A 26510-nucleotide genomic window follows, 5' to 3' on the forward strand; every position below is an offset into this window, starting at 1 on the left:
GTCTTTCTACCAGCCATGGAGGAATGAATGGGCTGACCTACGGTGCCCGTGGGGGGCTGGTGCTGCTGCAGCCTTTTAATGCAGTCTATTTAATGTCACCGCTCCTGAACTGCTTTGGTGGCTGTACTTGCTTTCCTGCTCTCCTCACATATTCACCTCTTACTTTATTTTCAGAATAAAACATATGGTGCTCCCATTCTCTCTTCAATCTTTCAACCCCATAATGCTTCCTGCCCTGGAGAGTTGCTTTGACTATCAGGTAAAGAATACTAGAATGGTTTAGTTGAAGCAAAGAAAGAGGCAGGAATAAGCCTGCTTGCTGAAAGAAGCTGGAAAAGGGTGTGCAGAGCCTTTGTCAAAAGTGCCAATTGTGACCAGGTCGTCAGTGGCTCCGGCAGGTGAGTAACTGCCCTGTGGATGCCCAGGTGCATCCCCGTCAATTGCAGCTGAAGAAAGCTTATACTCCACTCTTCACCTCGCCCATTTCTAGAGCATAATATTTGTCAGAATATGAAGGGGGACATCAACAAAAGGGAATTATTTTTTGGAGGGCAGGCCCCTTGGAGTACAGGCTCCCCTGCTAGGTAAGTGTTCTAGGAACCCATCCGCATCAGTGCTGTGAGAGGCTGCGTTCAGCTTCAGTGGATTTTTTTAGAGGTTCTTCCCATGCATTTTCCCATTTCCATGATGGGTGATTTATGAGCACATCCGTCCATACAGCACTGCGTGTCCAACAGTTTTTGACCAAAAATGGCATGACTCCCATGCCCCTCCTCCCTCCCTATCACCCAATTTTGTCCCAAGCAACTTTTTCTTTTGTTTCCTCAGATGAAAAAAGTCCTCAGAGGGAAATGTTGTGTCAATGTGGAACAGGTGAAACACAAAAATGGCAGAAGCACTGAAAAGCATCAAAAATTAAGTTCAAAAACTGTTTTGAGCACTGGAAAAGGCATCTTAATAGGTATACTCCAGTAAATGGAGAGTACTTGGAAAGTGAGTAAAGTTTAAACATGTAAAAATACATAATTTTTAATAAATAAATTCTGGGTTTTGCGGGGGGTCCCCCCTTAAAGTAATTCTTAACCTTTTCTAGCTCATGAAATCCTTTGGGAGATGCTAGCAAAATCCAAAGAACCTCTCCCCTCAAAAATTTTCAAAAGTATGTAAATGCAAAATATTGCATACAACTTCCAGGGATTCACAAATCCCTAAACCCCCATAACAAAGATACCAGGAGAAGGCATACTGTTCAGTTCAAATATCTCTGAGCGTCTACCATGTGGCTTTATTTGTTTTTTCATTTTATGAGTTCAAGTGTGAATGCTAACACCATGGAGACATCACCTCAAACTCAACACTTCACCATTCTGAATGTCAGACTGTCTTCCAATGCCCTGCCTCTGTTCCATGTAAGGTTTCTACCTGGAACACTTGTCCCTATGTTCTCTGCCCAGGAAACACCTATTCAGTAGTATAAGCATCACCCCGTGAATAAAAATTATGAGAACATTCTAAACCTGCCACTCTAATTCACACTCCCAAAGGATGACTAATTACTCACTTCTTTCTGTTCTACTGTACTCGGCAGGTACTCATATCAAAGAGCATATGGTACTTGTTACTTGCATGTAGTGCATGCCTAACTCCTTCTATCAGACTGTCAGCAATCTGAGCATGAACTATAACTTAATCATCTTTGATTTCCAGCTCTTAGTAAAGTCCCCTATTCTAGACGAAAAGATTCCTTTGGGGGTAACAAACACAAAATTAGATAATTTTAATGTGAACGCCTTAATGCTCAAACCTGATGGGATGAATGATTTTAAGCTAAATCTTAAAGGGGGAGCGGCAGGAAACTAGATAAAATTAGGAGGAGACATATAGGCAGAGGGGACAGCAAGGCATACGGCAGAAAATGTAAGTGCACAGGGAATGCAGTAATTCAGGGTTTGTGGTGACTAAGAAGGTAAGCAGGAAGAAAGTGTAAGAGATGATGAGAGAGAAGTAAAGAGGGATGAGAGGACAATGAATGAGGTGTAGAGGAACTTGGATTTATGCCACAGAGGCGGGAAGTCATTGAAAGGTTTTTTTCCCCCTTTTTCTACTTAGAAAAGTAGCAAAGGATCATTGTAGAAAATGAAGCAAAGGCAAAAGCAAGAAAACAAATTCACAATCCCTCATGTAGAGACAAGCACAACTACTATTTTTCATCTTTTGTGTTATATTTTTGCCAAAATTCATTAAGCACTTTCTAGGTACCACACACTGTACTTGAATACTGCATATCATATCATTCTCACAATAATCCTTAATAACACAATTATTAATTACAACTCATTTTAAAGGAGAGGACAAAGTATGTGTGTATGTGGAGGGTGAGGGGGTATCCAAGGCCACAAGGCTAACATGCAGCAGTTTTCCTACTACAAAGACTTCATTTTTTCTTATTTAGTCTCACTTGCTTAATTTATAAAATAAGTAAATCACTTTTTCTAATTTTCTCGGAAAAATTCCTCTGGGACTTTGATTAGCATTGTAATAAATCTAAAAAATAAAACTGGAGATAACGAACACTTTACTATGTTGTTTTCCCATACAGAAAGCATATAAAACCCCCGGCACTTTTCAACCTTTTTATAATCTTGGCAAAGTTTACAGTTTTCTTCATTGAAGGCCTGCAAGTTTAGGAGGGTGGCATGTTCATATATATGATTTAGTCGAATCAATCTGGCAGTGGTATAAAGAAGATGGATTTGAGGAGACAAGATTGGAAGGCTGAAATACAAACTGAGAGATGTGGCCACAGTCCCAGTAAGACACAAAAGCATAGAACAAAGACCATGATATTTCAAGGGGAGGGCAGAGAACTGCCACAAAAAACATATAAGTTTAAAGGATATGTCTGACCTGACATGGAACAAAAAGGAGGAAGCAGAGTGGTGTGAGAAGAGAGAGGAAGTCAGGGAGAGTGAGTGGACAGGGATACTCCTCACTGAGAAAACACAGAAGGGAATGCATTTTTGTGATGTGGGGGAGAGACAGAATAATAAATTCGGCTACTGTATGTGCTTTCTTTTGTTCATTTGGGTTTTATTTGTTTTTTCATTTCATGAGTTCAACTGTGAACACTATATCACTGAACACAGCCCAAATGCCTACTCTATGCCAGGTGCCTTGCTGATTGCTGGGGAGTCAGCAGCAAACCAGACTGAAGCAGTCATGAGACAGGTGGAGTGGGGCTAACATTGAGAGAAAGACAGAGGGGCTGCCAGAGGGGCTCATTCTGTTGGAGATGGCCTGGAAGGACTCTTAAGTTCAAGAACAGAACTCCAAGTGTGAATGAGACCGCCCTCAGAAAACATGCAAGTAGAGCAAGAAGAGAAGTGGACCAAGTTAGCACTTGAATTAAAACAGTGTTTTAAGTTGAGCAGAGGAACCAGAAGAGCCAACAGAGCCCACATCTTGGAAGCCAAGAGAAGAGCAGAAGGTATAATAACCCATCTTGAGCCCATACATATTGCCCTGGGACTTCTTAAAAAGAATATATATTTTTTAATTCAAAGGTCAGTCAGTTTTAAACATTAAACAAAAATCACATAAAAAGTCCATGATGAGGGTAAGAATTTGCATCTCCTGGCTGCCTCTCAGAGCTTTATCCACCAGCCATATGGAGTTGATGATTAATATTCGGTAGGAAGTAAATTTATAATCATGTGCCTGCCATTCAAATGTGAAAAGAAATGTTTTCTGCTCAGTACACCCAATAATACATTAATATATCTTCAGCTTAAGATACATTTTTGAATAATTTTATATATTTTATAAATTTCCTGGCAAGAATGATAATAGAACAATCTATTTTCACTGCTACATGAAACAAAAAAGAGGAATGAAAGGTTCAGTTAATCAAAGAATTTAATATGCTTTATAATAAATATCAAATAGTCATTACTTGGGCTATACAAAGGGTGGCTAAGGTCAAAAGATGGTTATAATAGCAATAGTTTGTGCCCATATTTATTCTTGTCAGTTACTTACATTTGCATAAGAAGTTTCCTCTATTCATGAATTTTTTTTAACCACATTAGAATGTTAGAAATCAAATTTGTTTGTCCTGATTTATATATGGGCAGTAATAATAAGATTTTGTAATGATTAACAGTAGTAACAATCAAATAAATGGAAAACACTAGACTTTTCAAGGCACCAATGCAACGACAAAACAGACAGATATGAAAATAAATTGCCTGCACTGCCTTAGGTAAATGTGGTTTAGAAAGCCAAGAAAACACCAGAATCTGAAATGATTAGTTGTGGCAGTGTTTAATAAGGCCAGGAAAGGAAAAATACTGTGAATTCGTCATCTGTTGTCATTTTTGTCAACAGTGTGTATGTGTGTGTATGTGTACACATATATGCACATTCAATTTTATGGCATTCTGATCATGAGAAGAGATGCAATAACTTCAAGATTGTAGGGGAGAAATCTAGGGCCAGAAGGAGATGCAATACCCATCCTCACAATTTCCCCTCTTAACAACCACTGCCATTAAAATGTGCATTCAGGCCGGGGGTGGTGGCTCAAGTCTGTAATCCTAGTACTTTGGAAGGCCGAGGCAAAAGGACTGCCTGAGTCCAGAGGTTCGAGACCAACCTGGGCAACTAATTGAGACCTCGTCTCTACAATTAATCAAAAAATTAGCCAGGTGTGGTGGTGTGCACCTGTAGTTCCAGCTACCTGGAAGGCTGAGGTGGAAGGATCACCTGAGTCCAGCAGAGGTTGAGGCTGCAGTGGCAATGAGTATGCCAGTGCTCTCCAGCCTGGGTGACAGAGTGAGACTCCAACTCAAAATCATCATCATCATCATCATCATCATCATCATCATCATCATCATCATCATCATCACCATCTAGGGCTATTCCACTAATTCCATTATAGTCTCTACAAGTTGTAACTCCCAGAGTTCTTGGCAAACAAAAAGTTCTGTTTTAACCCATTTCCTGTTTAGGTAAAAAAAAAGTGTGGCTCAATGCCACATTCATTTAATTTTACATAAACATGCTCTCTGAGGCTGAAGTAAATCTGATTGCTTTTCAATGTGAAAATAAAATATAAAAACTGTTCTTGGAGTTATTTCTAAACAGAACTTGTCTCTAATCCTAATGTAACAGAAATATGTATGATGATCACTACTTAGTAAGTTTTTTTGTGTGGCAAATTTCAAAGCACGGAACAACAAAAAGTAGAGCATCACATGGAAATTCCACTACTAAAAACAGAATGTTATAAATAGAATATAAATAGAATGATGTCATTTGTTTCCAAAGTCTACCAACACACTAAAGCTTCGCGAAAATAATAAAAGCGAGATATTTCACAGCATACTGTGGGGGTAGCCACAAGTTACCTTGGGGTAAACACTGCAGCCACAAGCGCTGCCGGTGAGTATTCTTGAGAAAAACGAGAAATGGGTTAATAAGATAAAAATAGCTTTGGGATGATTCTTCCTAAATGACTGGTTCCATGATGGTTCCTTCAGGAATCATGTCCAAGGAATAATGTCCACTATGACCTCCTCCAGCAACATTCCTGCTTTTACTGGAAGAAAGAATTCCAAGGCAGAGGGAGAATTTTGTAATGATGATTAATCTCTAAGTATTCAGAGGTGACCAAGATCAAAGACTTCTCACATATTAAACACTTGATAAATAACAGAATAATAAGGGAAGGAGAAAAAAGAGATTACTGAATAAATAATAGAAAACAAGATTCTACAAAAATTAAGACTCCTCTAGCAAATGGAAATAAAGTTTTATTGAGTTTAATAATTAGACATGCAAAAATATGGTAACTTCATTTTATAGCATTTATAAGGTAAGAGATACATATGGCAAGTTTAACTTACAAACTAGCTTAATCTCAGTCAATTATGAGACACATGAGGGAGTTAAAAATTTGAATCCAATATTAATCAGGGTTATTAAATGTGATTATTTCATGTCTTGACATCCAGATTAGAAAATACATAATAAAACAACAGAACCAGGAAATTCTGCTTTTATGAATTCAAACATACTGAGTTTGTTTACGGAACTTGGCCATAATGCATAAATCTACTCATTTTCAACTAACTAGGTGCAATCATCCATATCTGTAATTCTGGGAAGCTTTCATAAACCATTTAATCTTAAGTGTATCTATCCAGTGAAAAAGTTAAATGTAACCATTCTATATTCATTCTAAAGTACAATAAACTTCTGTTTAGTCAATTTTTTAAAAATTCAACCAAATTGCTGAAAGTAGACTGTACTTAATATTTTCCAAAACAAACTTAAAATGTGACACTTATTAGTCGATCCTACTAAGTACAGGTGCTTGTTAGTATCTATGAAGACAAACTATCTAATCCTATGCAGTCCTGTCTTCTGGGAGAGGGCACAATGTGGTGGTTAAGGGCATGGACTCTAAGGCCAGATGGCCTCGGTGCCGTTGTCACCTCAGCCACTTGTTGATTACACGACCTTAGCAAATAACTTAGTCCTTCTATGCCTCAGTTTTTCACCTGTAAAAATGGGATAATAGTACCTACCTCCTAAGGTTGTTGTGAGGAGTAAATGAATTAATACAAAGCACTCAGAAGACAGCCTGGCACACAGGACATATGCAATAAGTCAAAATTTATCATTATAATCATCACAATTATTATTATTACTATCATCTATCTTGTGGACTGTCCATGAAACAAATCAGCTCAGGTCTGAGAATACTCTGGTCAAACTAATAATCAGTTATTCATACGATACCATTATTCTGGTCATCTTATAATTAAAATTTAAGATCTGTGCATGCTTTTGGTAAAATATAAAAGACCACCATTAGTCAAAGATAGTAAGGGGTAGGAAGTAGGAAAGGACTTGGGTCTTCTGACTCATGTTGATGTTCCTACTTCTCACGTTGGCCTCAAATCTTGGTAGGCTTTCAGTAAACTATGGTAACAAGTACAAACACAAGGTCATTAATAAATAAGCTACCAGCCAGGCGCAGTGGCTCAAGTCTGTAAACCCAGTACTTTGGGAGGCCAAAGTGAGGGGACTGCCCGAGCCCACGGGTTCAAGAACAGCCTGGGCAACTTGGCGAGACCTCATCTCTACAATAAATCAAAAAATTAGCCAGGTGTGGCAGCGCACGCCTGTAGTTCCGGCTACTTGAAAGGCTGAAGGATCACCTGACCCCAGTGGGTTGACGCTGGGGTGGCCTTGAGCATGACACTGTACTCTAGCCTGGGTGACGGAGTATGACTCCAACTCAAAAAAATATATAAATAAATAAATAACCCACCAAATTTCCCCATCGACCACAGCAAAAACAAAGGAGACATATTCAAAACAACTGGGCTACATCATACAGTTCTGTAGCCTAGATTCTTCAGTCTGTGATATACATGTGAAAATGCCACAGGTAGTTATCTTCACTGGGCCAAAGTCATGACACTAGCAGATACTGCTTTCTCATGCAATATCAACAACAACATCCCTATACCCCCTTCCCCCTATTTCTTGGCCTACCTTTAGGAGGTATGAACAACTGGGTTATAAAGTTGGGTTTCAGAATCTTGGAGTAACCTCCTCCTGGCCCTCCAAACTAAGCTTATTATCAGTCTCTCCCTACTGCCTTCTCTTTTCTGTATCATCCAGCATCCATCAACCTCCTCACTCATAAGAATGGCAAACAATCTGGAATACTATATGGAGCATTCTGAAGAGCTTTTACACATCTAAAGCATAAACCAAACATTCCTACTCACATTACAGAGGTTATTAGTATACAATCGAATCAGAAAACTGGGAGGAATCTTGGATATAATCCATGTCCAAATCCCTCATTTTACAGATAGGAAACTATGATACTGATGATTACCTATAACCAAAATAATAACTGACTCCAAGTAACCTAACACATTCCTATAACTTCAGTAGAACATCTTAATTATACATTTTCATGTTTTGAGGCCTTAAATTTTTGTTTTATTAGGTTATTCACTTAATCTCAGGTTCTTAATGATAGTGTATACCTTCTAATTTATAATCATGTGCAGATTTAGGGATGCTTAAAATTTTTAAATCCTGCATTTCTTCCATAGACCCCCATTTCACATTTCATTATTATTAATGACATCAACATTCTCTCATAAACTATTTAAGATAATGAATAACTTTATATGTTTAATATCTCTGAGGTGAGGTGCGGTGGCTCAAGCCTGTAATCCTAGTACTTTGGGAGGCCAAGATGAGGGGATTGCCTGAGCCCACAGGTTCGAAAACAGCCTGAGCAACTTGGCAAGATCTCATCCCTACAAGTAAAAAAAAAAAAAAACTTAGCCAGGTGTGGTAGCACTCGCCTGTAGTTCTGGCTACATGGAAGACTGAGGTGGGAGGATCACATGAGTCCATCAGGTCGATGCTAGGGTGCCCAGGAGCATGCCACTGCACTCCAGCTTGGGCAACAGAGTGAGACTCCAACTCAAAAAAAAAAAAAAAAGGAAAAATAAAAAAAAGATCTTTGAATTCTATTTTCTCTGCAACTGGTTGGAGGGAGATAAGAAAAGCATGCTCTGGACTCCCACAGACTTCATCAAATGGGAAAGCCCAGGGAAAATGGGAAGGCTGAGGGTAATTGTCAAGGCCACATGTTTTCTCCCAAGATGTGCTCTTCTTTGAAAAAGATGGACATATTGTATCACCCCACATTTAGTACATGGAAGTCTTCCATTATTATATGTTAAACAAGCTAATTCAAAAGTAAATTCATAAACAAACAAGTGAATAATCTTCCAATTCTGTGGCCTCAACTTCTATGTCTCATACCTAGATTTAAGTCAAAGGAATCAGGCTTTGAGACCTGCCAGACGCTTTATGAGGGGCCAAGGTAATAAGGCTAATTGTTCAAAACACATTGCATATTTGTACATGTATGAGAAAATATGCAGAAGGATATAATCCAACACTGGTTTTAACCAGAAGGAATGTGTTCTGTAAGGTTAGGTCCATTCTGGTGAGCTGGTGCCTGTGCCATATTGGTTGCTGAATACTCTCTATTTCACTGAAAACTCAAATGTTTGCACATTATTAAAGCCGGGCATGGTGGCTCATGCCTGTAATCCCAGTACTTTGGGAAGTGGAGGTGAGAGGACTGCCTGAGCCCATGGGTTCAGAACCAGCCTGGGCAACACGGTGAGACCTCATCTCTACAATAAATAAAAAAATCAGTCAGGCACGGTGGTTCACACCTGTAGGTGCCAGCTACTTAGAAGGTTGAGGCGGAAAAATCTCTTGAGCCCAGCAGGTTGAGGCTGCGGTGGCTGTGAGCTTGCCACTGCACTCCAGCCTGGGTGACAGAGTGAGACTCTGACTCAAACAAACAAAAACATATTATTACACACTATCATTATATTTTCTGTCTCTGAAATACTCTCATTTTCTTCCAGTGACAATATAATATTTGTGCAATTAAACAAACATTAAATAGCCTGAATTACAGAATCCTCCCTACAAGGAATTTTTTTTTTTAATAGAGATGAGGTCTTACTTTGTTGCCCAGGTTGGTCTTGAACTCTTGGACCCAAGCAATCCTCCAGCCTCGGCCTCCCAAAGTACTGGGATTACAAGCATGAGCCACTGCACCTGGCCCAGAATCTTGATAAATGTTTCACTATCGGTGAAGCAAAGAAACTTTTCAACAGAACAAAAAAGGATGAACAGTTTAAAAAGGAGACGTGATAAGCCTTTAATAAAACAGTATTAAGTCAGGATCTGCCCAGTAGATAAGAAAAATCAGTGGTAATTTTTCTCCCTGAGGAAGTTGCAAAAAAAAGATATTGACAACCAAACAAGTCAAGAACCACAACAATTCCCTGTTGTATGAAGGGTTTCACAAATCCTCAAAGCTGATTTAGATTAGTTTAAGAGCATATCCTAGTTGTAATTTGTCTCTCAGAGCCAGTATTTATATTTACATTTAAGTACGTTCCTGGCCAAAACCATTATATACAAAATGTAATGTAATATAATGAAATAACATAAAAGTTAAAATAACTGCTGCTCTCCCCAATACCTCCATACTGTTAACTTTGAGCCTCAGAAAATATGAGAATTATTTTGGCTCAACAGAAGAGTAAATTGCTCCAACAATACTAAGCTTTAGGGCTCTGGGTAACAAAACTCCTTCACAGGGGTGAAATGAGTATTTAATGAGAACACTGATCATCAGCCAAATTTTAGCATGTGCCCTGTCTAAGAAACAACAGAGATGTATCATGTCTTACAAACAGTAGCTAATAAAAATAGTCGTTTTTTAAAAAGCACCTACACATTTTAAAAAATTATTAAGCTTCTTTGGAGACACAGAAATGTTTGTGTTTTGAGTTTTCTGGCCACTTTCCTGTAATATTTGCTTAAATAATTTCTTTAAACTCTTTACAACACCACCTGTTATATTCAGGATAAATACGGATCCCCAAGAGAGATGAGTTCAAAGTATTTCCCTTAATTTTGAAATGATGGAAACATGAAGCACCAAATCAAGCAGTTTGCTTGTTTAATCATAAATTGCTGTTATCCAACTGCTGAAATGATGTTTCTGTGTGAGCATGGGCTATGTCAGGTGAAACCAGCACTGCCATGAGCTTCTTTACTTTAAGCAACGATTTATTGGAAATAAAAAGGTTGGGGAGCATCCTGTGCCCTTCACTCCAAGGCAAGCTCATGGAAAATGCTCTCAAACTCTTACTTTTCAAGATCACAATATTCTTTATATTAAATACCAGTAATAAAAAAGCCTAAGAAGTGGTAAGGGACCATAAGATGTTAGCTAAACAAATAAAATGTAAGTTTAAAAAATTAAACAGGCCAGGCTCAGTGGCTCAGCATGTCATTCCAGCACTTTGGGAGGCTGAGGCGAATGGATAGCCTGAGTCCATGGGTTCGAGATCAGCCCAGGCAACTTGGTGAGACCTCGTCTCTACAATAAATAAATAATTAACCGGGCATGGTAGTTTCGGCTACTTGGAAGGCTGAGGAGGAAGGGTTGCCAGAGCCCAGCAGGTCGACGCTGGGGTGGCCAAGAGCATCCCAGTGCACTCCAGTCTGGCCATGAGCATGCCAGTGCACTCCAATCTGGGCAACTGAGTGAAACTCCAACTCAAAAAAAAAAAGAAAAAAAGTTGGATGAATAAGGAAATAGTATAGGAGAATGGATAGACAAGAAATGGAGTATAGGATGTTAATTTTGGTCATCTTCTTCTCTCATATGTCATAAGGTGACTTTTCAACCTGTCAAGGATTCAGAAAGGTTGAGTTTCAAATAGCAAGTTTTGGCTGGGCACAGTGGCTCACACCTGTAATCCCAACACTTTTGGAGGCTGAGGTGAGAGGACTGCCTGAGCTCAGGAATTCAAGACCGGCCTGGGCAAAATGGCGATCCCTCATCTCTAAGATAACTCAAAAAATTAGCTGCGCATGGTGGCACATGCCCGTAGTCCCACTTACTTAGAAAGCGGAGGCAGAAGGCCTGAGCCCAAGAGGTCGAGGCTGTGGTAGCCATGATTGTGCCACTATACTCCTGCCTGGGCAACAGAGACTCTGCATAAAAAAAATTAAAATTAAAAAAACCAGTAAGTTTTACCCCAGTTGAACAAACTCCACCATACACAGCGAATGGGACTACACCCACTTTAAAACATGGCCTCGAAAACTTCACTCATTAGATGATGGAGGCTACATCCCTGCCCCACTAATCTGGGCAGGCTTGTGACTGCCTCATTCAAAAACATATGATAGAAAGAGCACTTGAGATTTGGAAGGCTAAGCCTTGAGAGGCAGGCCATACATCTTCCCTGTCTTGTACACCAAAGCACTAGTCTCTGGACTCTGAGTAGCCGTGTGTAGTAAATCACACCTGGGGCTGACATGCTGGAAAGGTCACACGTAAGCACTCTAACAAACAGCCCCATCTGAGCCCAGCCTTCCGGACATGTGCATCAACGTCAGAGAAACATGGGTGAGCCATCTTGAACCCGACAACTGCCAGCTGAACACCACTCAGTCAAGTCCTGGCCAAATCCTGTGCAAAATCACGAGATATCATAAAATGGTTATTGCCTTAAGTTCCCAAACTCTAGTATAGTTTGCTACGAAGCAACAGAGAATCATAAAATGAAAAGAGACTTCGAAGAACTGTTAGTGAAACACTTTGCTTTTGAGGACAATGGAGACCTAGACTGGCTAAGTGTGTGTCCAAGGACACTAGTTAGTAATTGGGTTCAAACTAAAACCCAGCTCTGTTCTTTCAAAGAGCTCATCTTGGTTTCATCACATGCTGCTTCCATCTCATCACCATTGTATTTTGTTATTATGTGAACTCAAAAAGTAAAAAACGTGGTACATATACACAATGGAATATTATGCAGTCATAAAGAAGGACAAACATGAATTTTGCAGCAACTTGGATGGATTTAGAGTTGATCATACTCAGTGATCTATCACAGAAATAGCAGAGAACAGAGTAACATATGTTCTCACTCACAAGCAGACCTTGAACAATTATCATAATACCATAAGAAAAGGATTGGTAGTAGTGGGAAACTGCCAGGGGTCGGGGGGTAGGATTGGCAGTTGAGGAAAACTGCCAGGGGAGGGAGGGCACACCTCATCAACAAGGGTACTTGCAAAATGAACATTTGTATACCTAACCCTGAATTGTACCCCACATCTTCAAAATAAGGAGAAAAACATACAATATATTTAATGTAAGTTTAAAAAAAATGAAACTCTGAATAAATGGTTAAAACTGAAAGAAAAAAAACAGTACCAGGGCCAGGTGTGACAGCACACACCTGGCAGCCCCAGCTACTTAGGGGGACTGCTTGAACCCAGGACTTTGAAACCATCCTGCGCAACACAGTGAGACCTTGTCTCTTTAGGAAAAAAAAAAAGTCTGCGTGGTGGCTCAAACCTGTAATCCCAGCACTTTGGGAGGCCGAGGTGGGGATTGTCTAAACCCACAGGTTTGAGAACAGCCTGGGAAACTTGGCAAGACCTCATCTCTACAATAAATTAAAAAATTAGCCAGACATGGTAGTGTGCCTATAGTTCCGGCTACTTGGAAGGCTGAGGCGGAAGGATCACCTGAGCCTCACTGGCTGATGCTGGGGTGGCTGTGAGCATGCCACTGCACTCCAGCCTGAGTGATGGAGTGAGACTTCAACTCAAAAAAAAAAAAAGTTTCAAGGCATGTTCTTAGAAGTTGTACCTTCTCCCTATTTTTAAAGTTAAGAATAATTCCAATATATTTACTTTCTTATGTTTTTATCTTATACATTTTCTTTAGGTAAATTTGAGAATTACTATTTAGAAAGCATGGAATTAAACCTCTGATCAATGTTTGCTTTGGGAATGAAGACACAGTGTTAGCCTCAAAAAATCACCTGAAATTTGACCACTTCACTCCCGTTTCATGTAACTATCTTCAGGTAAATACTATTGTTACTTTTTCTAATACTAATACAGTCAGTGTTTTGCTCCAATTAAGACAGTCTACAACTGTTTATTAGGTCTAGTAACATAGTTCTCGAGTTTTATTTCTTGAGTAAGCTGAAATTCTTATTAAAAGGCAACACTGAGCTTTCCAAGGTTAGCCTCTGAATGAACAGTTTATAGGAAACATTTCAGATGCTCTTTAGGTTTCATATGAACCTGAAATTACAGATTAATGATCTGCTCAGTGAGAAATTTTCTCATTAAGTACTTTAATCTTTTGGATACTGTGTTCATTAAACTGTTAATTAGTAATGAAAAGACAATTCCAAAGATAAAGAAACAAGTTCTGGTTGCTGTTTAAAAGGGAAAAGTAGATAAAGTGTTATCATGTGCTAAGACTAGCACATTGTAAGTAAACAGAGGTCAGAGGCCCAAATGTGGCCGAATGATTGGGTGAATCATCAGTGTCTATTATTCTCATCCAGAAAGAGTTTTTCTCTAAAACAAAATGTTATCAAGCTTTTTGAAAATCAAGTTTACGATCTGATAGATTATACTCTTCTTCCCTCAGTAAACCTGTATCCTCCATATCCTATCCTGAACATAAGAAAAGAGATGCCTGAAATGCCTTAATGTCTTACCATGCCAATGAATTCGTTCTAAGTAACACACATGGATTTTCAAATGCTTGACAGCACCTCCCAGAATCAGAAGAATCCTATTATACCAAAAAGGATATTTTAAATTTGAAAATCTTTATAAACTCTCAGAATATTTAATACACCAAAATCAAAAAGGCAGTAATCCAAGGAATAAATATCTTGGAAGAATTACTCAAGATGAAATGCTAATCACAACTTTTAAAATATTTGCAAATATTTCATGAACATGATACAATTAGGTAAATTTCTTGTCTAACACACTATTTCCCAGATAATCGTTTTTTCATCATTTTCATCATGTAGTTTGTGATTCTGCTTCTTTGATATGGAAACTGCAGTTTCAGTTCTAACTAAGTCACTGTATTTATAAGCCCTAGGACATTACAGCAGGTAGAACAGTGCTCTACACGGCCTGCAATTCAAAATTTTTCAAAGCAGTTTAACATCTGCTCTAACATTTCATCCTCACAAAAATTCCTATATAGTGCCACCAATAGATACTATGAGGATTTTAAGACAACTTGAGGACCAGAACAGCTGAGTAACATGCTATATCACTGGACTATACAACTCTGACTCAGGATAACAACTTCCATGTCTACGGCAGATTTAGCTTCAAAAAACAAAGTATTATTAAATAGCAGTCTTACTTTTGGCTAAGGCTAGCCAAACGAGCCCAGAGCAGATATGCCTGACGCAGCAGGAACTGACAGCTACTACTTAGTGGCACAATCCTTTGTTAAAATAACTTTTGCCAGGTCTTCCTCCATATTCCTGGCTCTAAATTCATATTTTTCTAAAAAGTTTACTTTCCATAAAAAACATTTTATTTACTACTTCACCTACAGTCCCTGTGGACACAAAACAAAACTCAGCTGTATTACCTGGCAGTAGGTTTCTTCACTGAGTAGCAGGACAGCATAACAGCAAAAGAACAGGCTGACTTTGTACTACAGTTTCCCCATCCATAAAATGAATGTCCTGCCAACTTTATATGACTCTTGTAAAAATGTGAGACACAAGTGCTTTGTAAAGTGCTACAGCTACAAAAATGAAGTTATTACTGTTATAGACACATGCTAGAAAACGAAATTAACTTTACAGCAATATTTATCAATATTTATCAAACTTTTCCTTCCATTAACTCAAAGAACTCATTGTAATATCCAGATCAGTCTTCTATCTAGGGAGATATTAGCAGGATTTTCAACTGAATGAAACAAAATGAACAGAAATGAGATAACATAGACTATTAAGTAAAATTCATAATCTCCCAATACATTAGCTAATCAGATATTTATACCGTTATTTGTTCATGCTTATATCTCTAACTACATGCTATGAACTGAATGGTGCCCCCTCCTCTAAATGTATACATGCCCTAACCCCCATTATGATGATATCTGGAGATGGGAGACAAGTATTTTAGGAAGTCATTAGGATTAGAAGAGGTAATGAAGGCAGGGCCCTCTTGAAGCAATTGGTTCCCTTATTAGAAAAGACATGCTGGCATATATGAGTGCTCTCCACCATGTGTAAACACAGAGAGAAAATGGTCACCTGCAAGTCTGGAAGAGAACCCTCACCAGAAATCAACATACTAGCACTCTTAATCTCATGCTCCCAGCCTCCAGAAATGTAAGAAAAATAAATTTCTGAGCTGCGTACGATGGCTCACACCTGTAATCCCAGCATTTTGGGAGGCCAAGGCAAGAGGACTGCCTGAGCCTGCAGGTTCAGGACGAGCCTGGACAACATGGTGAGACCTCATCACTACAATAAATCAAAAAATTAGCTGGACATTGTGACACACGCCTATAGTTCCAGCTACTTGGAAGGTTGAGGGGGAAGGACTGCCTGAGCCCAGCAGGTCGAGGCTACAGTGCCATGAGCAGCGTGCCACTGTGCTCCAGGCTGGGTGACAGAGTGAGACTCCGATTAAAAAAAAAAAAAGAAATTTCTGTTTAAGACACCCAAACTGTGATATTTTGTTATGGCAGCCCAAGCAGACTAACACAATAGACTGTTTGACCAGGAACCCCCTTAGTGATTGAGCCTAAATTCCAATTCTACCTTAACTATCTGCTTGCTGTGTGACTTTAGGCAAATTACTTCACCTTCCTGACTCTTCATTTTATCATTCATAAAATGGGTATTATATAATAGTAACTACCTAACAGTATTGTTATGACTATTAAATGTGTTCATATATATGAAGTATTTCTAATCATGCCTGGAACTTAACATAAGTTGCTCTTTATGTGTACCTTCTTACTTTTTTAACATTGTTAGGAATAGAGTATAATTAAATCCTAGGTTGATGGATTTTATTAGAAAGTAGAATGGAGGCCAATCATGCCTATAATCCCAGCATTTTGGGAGGCTGAGGTGAGAGAATTGCCAGAGCCACTTGGTGAGACCTCATCTCTACAATAAATCAAAAAAATCTGCCAAGCGTGGTGGAGCGTATCTGTAGTTCCAGCTACTTGTAAGGCTGAGGCAGAAGGATCACCTGAGCCCAGCAGGTCGAAGCTGCAGTGGCCGTGACCGTGACACTGCACTCCAGCCTGGGCGACAGGGTGAGACTCCAACTCAAAAAAAAGTAGGATGGAACTGGTCATAGTGAAAGCATCTGGTCTTCTTGCACTGAAAACAGGGATACATCAGAATGATCAGACTGACTACTCCTTGCTTGCTTGCAATCATTCTCTGGGAAATAAGTCATATTTGGAGCTCATTAAGTGTTTAACAATCTATAATTAGGTTAATTGTAAGAATGCATTCTCTAAATCCAACAGGATTCTCTCTATATCCATCTCCACAGCTGGTGGCTCTACATTATTACAGGTTCCTGGTCAGCTTTCTCTTTCAAAGTCCAACAACTTCAGTTCCATTGCTCCTTCCTCACAGCTAGCAATGTTTACTTTGACTTGAATTCTCAAATATAGAAATATTTCAGGCACTCTATTGACCTAGGTTAAAAAAATCCAGAAGTGCTCAAAAGGGATTACACTGGAAAGTGCAAGAAAACCAAAAACCGCAAAATAAACTTTCACCAGGTTTCAGTCTTTACTCATTGGCTCCAAACTATGAGACTGATGAACGATTCTAATTGGAACTACTTATTGTAGCAGGTAAATGAATATATTCATTTTTATTATAATATTATGAAAAGAGAGCCCCAGCATAAACTCAATAAAGTCACCAGAGGAATAAAATCAATTAAAGACGTACTGTGTACTTACACTCAGACTTGGAAATTCATTGCTTTAAGCTAATTTCTCTCTTGATATTTTCAGAACCTAATTCAGTAACACAAGTAATGCTTATTAGTAATATTAATGTACCACATGCTATCTCCGTCAACTTAATAATCTTCTTGGTTTTTTTTTTTTTAACTAAACTGTCAATCTAATGTCTGAAACCCTACCCAAGAGAATCTATGCAAAATTACTATTACAGACTCATTCTATAGGCATAGTAATTAGCCATGGGCCCATTTATGAATGCCTGTAATTAAGTTATTTTACATATGACAGTAATTTTATTTGAAATCATGAGATTTGCATTATTTGGCTAATATAAACAGCTACTAGCACTATACACTGTACCAAGTCCTTTAAGTGCATTATCCCATTTTAACTTTTCAATGAGGGAAAAAAAGGCTCTGAGAGATTCAATTTATTTAAGATTGTACAACCAGTAAGTAGTGGAGCAATGGTTTTAATTTAGGCAGTCTAATATCAGAAAGTCCCTCCTAGGGAGACTTTTCTACTGCCATATACTGGACCGAGATATGAAAAACATTTGCCAGTAAAATAATGAATAAGCAGATTAAGGCAAGGAAATGTATCTTCTATAAAGAGCCAACAATGCCATCAACCCAAGGAGAAGGGAAAGGGCCTATTGAGGGTCCCCTCCCCCCAAAAAAACAATTTTAATTTTTTGTTTGTTATTCTTAGAAGAGAAAATGTCTTATGCCTCCAATGTTTATATTAAGAAAAACAAATATAAAACAATTATATTATTATGAACATTAAAAATTATATTTCAGTGCATGGAATTGGTAGATGATTTTCCTACAGATTTAGTACTTTAAAAGGAAATAACACAAAAATTCAAAAGAAAAATACCAATTTCTCAAGTTTATTTATGTAGTTTAAGTTAACCACTAACAGCTAGTGCTGTTCAACATACCAGTCCAAAAAGTTACTTTCCAGAATGGGTACATAATCCCATCAGAGTCATCTGCTGGAATTTCTAGGGAAGAGACACTCCCAGATAACTCTTTCTTCCTGGGGGGGATTCTCAGGTAAGAAACGACTGCTGCCATTCTGCTGCAAGGGGAGAACTGGAGCCTCTGGGGGTCCCTTCCATGGAGCCTGAGATAAAGACTGGCACCTGAAACTAGAGCTGCCTCTGAACCTTTCTTTTGTTACAAGAATAAACTCCCTTTTTTCAGGCCATTTGACGTGGGCTTTCCATCCCTATGACCACAGATTCCTTAAAAAAAAAAAAAAAAAAAAAAGCTCTATTCTTTTGTATTCCCCCAATATAACCACCTAAGGGAATCTACTGTAGTACACACATACTAAAGCAGGTGGACCTTATGAAACATCAGTGTGGGAACTGATGATGCCAGCATGGGAAAACCAAGACTCTCTGTTTCAAAAGGCAGCAGGAGTGTTAGGTAACAATTGAATGGCATTATGAAGTTAACAAACCTCATGAGTTCTATATCATAATCATTATAGTTTTATGGGACTAGATTGCCAGTCCTTTTGGATCAGGGAACCCCTTAAGAATCTGATGAGGCTGGGTGCAGTGGCTCAAGCCTGTAATCCCTTTGAGAGGAGCACTTTGAGAGGCCGAGGTGAGGGATTGCCTGAGCCCAAGTAGATCAAGCCCACCCACATAAATCCACAGACCCCCTCACATTAAGGACCCTATGTAGTACCAGTGTTTGGGCAACAACAACAACAACATCAAGTAAGGAGCATCTTCCTGTTCAGTTTCTCAAAAAGGTTATCCACTTATCCCTGAGACTTCCACAAGTCTCCTCAAAGATGCCTAACAGATATACTCCTTTAAAAAGCCTATGCAGGCCAGGCCCAATGGCTCAAGCCTGTAACCCCAGCCCTTCGGGAGGCCGAAGTGAGGGAACTGCCTGAGCCCACAGGTTTGAGAACAGCCTAGGCAACCTGGCCAGACCTCATCTCCACAATAAAAATCAGAAAATTAGCCGGGTAAGATAGCACACACCTGTATTTCCAACTACTTGGAAGGCTGAGGCAGAAGGATTGTCAGAGCCCAGCAGGTCAATGCTGGGATGGCCGTGAGTGTGCCAGTGCCAGTGCACTTCAGCCTGGGTGACAAAGCAAGACTCCGACTTAAAAAAAAAAAAAAAAGCCTGTCTGATAGCCGGACACAGTGGTTCATGCCTATAGTCCCACCACTTTGGGAGGCCCAGGCGAGAGGATTGCCTAAGCCCAGGGGTTTGAGACCAGGCTGGACAACTTGGTGAGACCTCATCTCTACAATAAATAAATTAAAAAATTAGCCAGGTGTGGTGATGTGCGCCTGTGATTCCAACTACTGGAAGGCTGAGGCAGAAGGATCGTCTGAGCCCAGGCAGGTCAAGGCTGCAATGGCCGTGAGCGTGCCACTGCACTCTAGCCTGAGTGACTGAGTGAGACTCCAACTCAAAATAAATAAATAAATAAATAAGCAAACAGCCTGTCTGAATCTCACTAAATTATGAAGGATTCCTATTAATTCATCTTCTACTGGTTACAATAAAAATAAGGCAGCAATCATGAACATAAGAACATGAACATTTTCTATTCTGTCATCAAAAGTCAAATAGGATTTTGGATTACTATATTTTCCTGTCCCACGATTCAAGTTATTGGGGAAACTATGTAGCATTTATATTTGATAAAATACAATATTTGTAATTATTTCTATACAACACAATGCAAATGACCCTCAGTATAATTTTCCTTTCTATACTGTTCAATTTAATGAAGTTCAAATTATTTGCTCCAAACTGCACAGTACCAGGTAACTAGCTATAAACGAGAAGACAATGTGAACTGTGTCTCAATCTCTCCCATTTAATCAGCAGTAACTAATTACACTAAAAAATGTATCTATAAACATCTCTCTTAAGACAAAAAAAAAAAAAAAAAAAAACAGGTAAATTCAATCACTGCTTTATACATCAGAAAACTGAGATATGTAGAAAAATGAAAGGCTTTACTCCAGGCTACCACAACTAGACAACAGTAAGAAAGTGGTGCTTTTGTTGGGTTCAGTGGCTCAGCCTGTAATCCCGTGCTTTGGGAGCCCGCGGGTTTAAGACCTACCTGGGCAACTTGGTGAGACCTCATCTCTACAATAAATCAAAACAATTAGCCAGGCGTGGTAGTGCGTGCCTGTCGTTCCAGTTACTTGGAAGGCTGAGGTGGAAGGACCGCAGGAGCCCAGCAGGTCAAGGCTGCGGTGGCCAGGAGCAGCCACTGCACTCCAGTCTGGGCGACAGAGTGAGACTCCAACTCAAAAAAAAAGAAAGAAAGAAAGTGGTGCTTTTAGAAGTTCAGAATAGACAGCCAAGGTGACTGCTATAAACAATAAATTCATTTAGGTTTCAAAAACCTGCAAAGCAATTTATCAACAAAATTACTATTTTGTTATTCAACTAATCTCTCATCATTTGTGGAAAATAAAATAACAAATAAGTGAACATGGTATCCAGCAGAAACTGCAGATGATTTCCTATGTATTTTTGTAATTATTAATTAATGTCTAATTCTATTCTAGTTGCATATTAAAATCAGTAGTCACAATTACCTTTTTATTCCATAAGGCCTATGAAAACTGTAACCTTCCCTATTTTATTTTGAAAATTCAAGAGAATTTTTCTCAATTCATTTTGAACTTTATATGTGAGAGATCATAAAAATTAAAGCGAATGACAGTGGCGCACACACACAGTAGCTCTAGCAGAAGTCTACCATTTACCTATTCACAGAATTTATCACTTTTTAAAATTTAAATGTGAGCCACATGTCTAAGTTCTTTCATAACAGGGTTAGAACTATTTTGTCTGTGCATTAACCTGTAGTAATTTCCCTCTCCCGAAGCACACAAGATCCTTCTTCCCTTCACATATAGCCTCTTTCACTTCCAACCACCGTCAGCCTGGTCCAGAAAGGATCCAGGATGGAGCACTGGAGGGTCCCTGGAAGGAACAAGGTCTATCCCCAGGGTGGATCAACCACCTGGGAATAAACCCAGTGCGTAGCCAGGAGGAAGGCCACCTGGGAGTACACAGTCACCCAGAAATGTAGACACAGAAAAGCATGCTGGTTCAGTGTCAGGCTGGGAAGGAAAAAGCCAAGAGTGGTTCTCAACTTTGGGATTTTCTGGTATGTTTCAAATACTGAAATTTTTGTCTAGAGGATTTTTCTTGAAGCTGCATTTGCACAAGACTGAGAAAATGTCCATTTTCCATACTGAAGAATGAGGAGGGTACTTAACAGCCACAGGTGCTAGAATTACAAGTCCCTACAACACCAGGACATCAGCACTCCTTGCTAGCCCTGCTGAGATACCAGCTCTCAACTAGGTCACTCCTCAGCACTAGGGAGCTGCTTTTGAATAGGATTGTTTACTGCCAGGCACGGATTTCTATTACACTCAGGAGGTGGTTTTCCCACAGTTCAGTAAACAATTGGTCTTTCTGAGGTGCCAGGCTGAAGTTAAACTTCCTATCTCTCACTGCAGGAAACTGTACCCCACTCTTTTTCACAGCCCTACTTACAATAGCCAGCACAGTATGACCAAGGAAGTCTAGAGAAAATCAATAAGCTACTTTGATCACAACTGAGGGCCCAAGATTTAAAGTATCACCAGTACAACAGCTAGAGAAGGGAAAAGTAGTACAACTCATGTTATTAAATCTATGGAGGCATACAGGCCACCATCAGGGTCAGCTACAGGCAGGAGGCAAGTAACACCACAATGGAGGACAAATTTTATTTCCAGGGTGGGAGGGTAATTGGGAGACACTGAAAATAGCAAGACAAAATCTGAAGAACTAGAGACTGGAGTCTTAGTCGTGTTTCTGAGAAAAGAGTTTGGACAGCTGGGAAGAATAAGGACAAGCCAAATTATTAGAACTGAAAGACACGAGGTTACTGCTAAATGCTAAATTTTTTAATTCTTTCCATTTGAAGTCAAAGTTGGTTCCAGAGACTGGGATGTGGTTGAACTTAGAAGTGGGAGCCTGGGAGAGTTAGGGGTAGGGGCGACACCTTGGAAGGCTTGAATCCAAGCAGAACCTAAAGCCTGCTTTAACCCAAGCAGTAAAGATGACTAATAATGGAAACTAGACTCAAGAAATCATGAGTCATCCTTAAGAGAAACCAACAGTGTCCATAACTTCTCTGGGAACTTGGACACGTGCTCAAACAAATATTTTGGAATCTAATATCTTGGGCCAACACTGTATTGCTCATTCATTTTGAATAGGTCACTCTTACTTTTCCGTTCTCAGAGCTCTTCAGTTACCAAATGAGGCTAATAATATCTGCTTAAAATATTTTTACCAGTAAAAAAAATATCAATAAGAGCTCACCTTTTGGAAGAATGAATGACTACACCTGAACTCCTTACACTGAAGGAAAGTGTCCACAAACAAACAGTTCACTCTGAACCAATGTCATACTCATTAGTAAATTCATCAGAGGAATATAATGTTTAGAATTGAATGTGCAGTTTGGTTTCACAATCACAGCAGGGCAATTAAAATCCGAATTTCTATAAAATGAGATATGAGTTAACTTTCCTCACACATTCCCTTCCAACCTAAGAAAACATGTGCTAATTTCCGATAATAGGCAAGGCATTGTATGAGTTGCTAAAGAGATTACAAAAATAACTTAAGACAAAAAATGATTTGACTTTAAAGTAAAAACAGAATTTGAAGGTTAAGTATTATTAGTCTGCTACCTATCAGAAATGTAACACTAAGCTTTAATTCAAAATACTTTTTCCAGCTATTCTTCAAATATACTGGACTACTACTGATACCCACAACAGTATGTGTGAATCTCTGAAAACATTATGCTAAGTGGAAAAAGTCAAAAGACTACATTCTACATGATCCGATTCATATGAAGTCCAGGAACAGATAAAATCAGTGTATGGGAAAATTCATTAGTTAAGTGCTTGCTGATACTTCAGGGAGGGAGGTTGACTTGAAATGGAAGCAGAGGTGATGGAAAATCCTCCATCTCTTGTTTTGGATGGTGGTTATATAACTGTCATAACAAACTGAACAGTTAACAGTGCATTTTACTGTATACAAAATATGCTTTTAAAATGTTAATAAAAAATACCACTTGGTAAATAAACACTACTAGGAATAGAGGGTTCTGACAAATGCATGGCAAAAGATAATGGTGGTATCTCTTATACTTGATAGCAACAACAGCAATTATAAAGATAATTAAAGGAATTAAAAGTTTTGGACATAACAAATTTTATAATGCAGTCATACTTCCTACTAGATTTCAGTCATGCATAAAAGATCCTAACATAGAGAAATAAGTAACAGGGCTGTTTAATAGTAAATGAACAGAATTTGCATCTATTTATTTTTGCCCTATGAACGGAACACAAAGAAGCTTTAATGTGCATCTTCCATATTACTCTATTACTAGGGTGCTTTGGCTATTCACAGGAAGGAGTTCTCCCAGTGATTCTCCAATATTACAATTTCTCCGGGGCAATAACATTGAGGATATGAGAATCACCTGTGGGGATTTTCCACCCTCACACAAATTCTGATTCATGCTCTAGGTGATTGGTTATGACTCCCAGTCAAAGCCAAGTTACTCTTCCTCCAGACGGGAATGAATGAGTCACATCCCTCAGCTAGCAGGACAGGAAGACAGAGAACCAGTCACCAGCTAAGAATCTGGAAGGTTCCATTCTCTTCTAGCTCCCTGCCTCTTTAGGTCAGGAAGGGAAAGGTGGCGTGTAGGGGACAAATGTACCCGCTTCCTCATCCTTTGTCAACTCTGGGGAGCAACAGAGAATTGCTGAGGTCCAAGCTCTCAGCTGTCTCTCTGTTAACACAAGGAAGGAAGGCAATTACACTAAACTGAACTGCAAAGGAAGAATGAAGGCAACTGGGGGTCAGTGACCACATTTTATTGCTCTCCAATCCAGCATATTATTTCAGCCAACCTACCAAGGAATAAAGGAGTAGAGGATGGTGAGCAATACTACTACTTTGTGAGGTGCACTAACAGTTGTAGAAATCTAAACAAAGTCTCTGTGTGGTGAATTCCCCAAGTACAACTGGACTTGGGAGGCATTTATGGTGTTTTATGCATTAACCTAACATACATCTTGAGCCATCTCATAGACCTGTTTTAAAAAGATGACAATCTAAGGCCATGTTATTTTTAGAATTATAAAAATAACAGCAGCATTTGTCAGCCATCCTCCAGGGAGGGCCCCTCCCCTTGAACTAGCTTTGGATACACCAGAGTTCTGTTCTCAGCTATCCTGGTTCAGTTTCTTTTTTCACAATCTTTAAATATAACCACTGGTACCCTGGTGGTACATTTGTCTTCCCTGACAGGCTGCCTACACTTTAAGGTAGGAGTCATTTCTGACTTGTTTGTTGCTCAGTTCCTAGTACCTAACACAATGCCTGACACACAGAGGGTGCTGAGTAGACACGAGCCATGAGAAAGGATTTCTGTATGATTTTGGGTTTCTTCTTTATCACTTATTAGGATATAAGGTACACTGGTGATGGGAGTCTCTTCATCTGCTTTTGGGACCTCCACACCTTAAAAATACTGCACATGACCCGTAAGAGGTCTTCAGTAAATATTTACTAAATAAGACTCTGAGATGAGATCAACTGAGTGCTCTAAGCTAAATTAAACCTCCACACACATGACTTTTTAAAAAAGCAACGGGCCTGATTTTATTTTATATTTTTGATTTTTGAGTTGGAGTTTCACTCCATCGCCCAGGCTGGAGTGCACTGGCACACTCCCGACCACTCCAGCATCGACCTGCTGGGCTCCAGCGATCCTTCCACCTCAGCCTTCCAAGTAGCCAGAACTACAGGCGTGCACTACCATGCCCGGATAATCTTTTTTGATTATTGTAGAAATGAGGTCTCACTGGTCTCGAACCCGTGGGCTCAAGCAATCCACTCAACTCAGCCTCCCAAAGTGCTGGGATTACAGGTTGAGCCACTGAGGCCGGCCTATGGGCCTGATTTATGAAGGTGACTCATTACTTGCAAATTCCAGAGTCTGCTTTCAAAGAGAGGTTTTTTTTTTTTTTTTGCCAAATAAGCTAGTCAAGATTGTGATTGAACTCTTCAAAATAAGTATTTTGAAGCAGAAAACAAGTCACTAGCCACAGTAAAAGCAACTGTAACTCTCAGGAAAACCATGATTATGCCACTGCTCAAAAGTCTTTTGCTGTGTTTGCTTACCCACAGAGCGGATGGAAGGCCTGTGTGGAAATGTTCACATCTCCTCTATGATTTGTACACTTCAACACGCCTGTTATAGAAGCATGTACCCAGTGGGCACTAAACACTATTTAAATTTAAATGGAAACAGAAAATATGAGATGGCCTGGCAATCTGCTGGAAAGAGTACAGACTGAAATTCAGCGGACAACAAAAACTGCAATTTTAAGTGCAGCAATGGAAAGAAGGAATTTTGACTTTTATTGAAAAAGTCACTACTATGAAAGGCTTAAAAATAAAGCAAATAATCTTAAACTCTACTTTATTTGGGAATAAAAACAGTCTTCTCCCTTTCATTCTGCTCTCACTCGCTCAAATGGAATGGAATGTCTATACTTTGCTTAAGTGTGATGCTACTGGAAGGGGCCTGCCAGTGTTTTAAGTGTTTTTAAGGCTGAATCAACTCCAACTTTCAGGCACACAAAATTAGAAGCATTATTTCATATACCTATTTGCAAACTGGATAGAAATTATTTTTTATATCAATAAAACAAAAGCAACTCAAGGGCTAGGCTCAGTGGCTCAGCCTGTAATCCCAGCACTTTGGGAGGCTGAGGTGAGTGAATTGCCTGAGCCCGTGGGTTCGAGACCTGCCAGGGCAACTTGGCAAGACCTCATCTCTACAATAAAATAAAAAACTAGCTGGGTGTGGTAGCGTAGCACGCCTGTAGTTCCAGCTACTTGGAAGGCTGAGGCGGAAGGATCGCTGGAGCCCAGCAGGTTGAGGCTGCGGTGGCCGGGAG

General features: G+C 39.4%; 1 pseudogene; it reads left to right on the forward strand.

Annotated features, from left to right (window-relative positions):
* Positions 1–223: 223 nt before the first annotated feature.
* Positions 224–26510, forward strand: part of LOC103276754 — a 33897-nt pseudogene continuing 7610 nt past the window's right edge.

The sequence above is a fragment of the Carlito syrichta genome, unplaced genomic scaffold (assembly GCF_000164805.1).
Source record: "Carlito syrichta isolate Samal-C Ts95f unplaced genomic scaffold, Tarsius_syrichta-2.0.1 Scaffold316362, whole genome shotgun sequence".
NCBI lineage: Eukaryota > Metazoa > Chordata > Mammalia > Primates > Tarsiidae > Carlito > Carlito syrichta.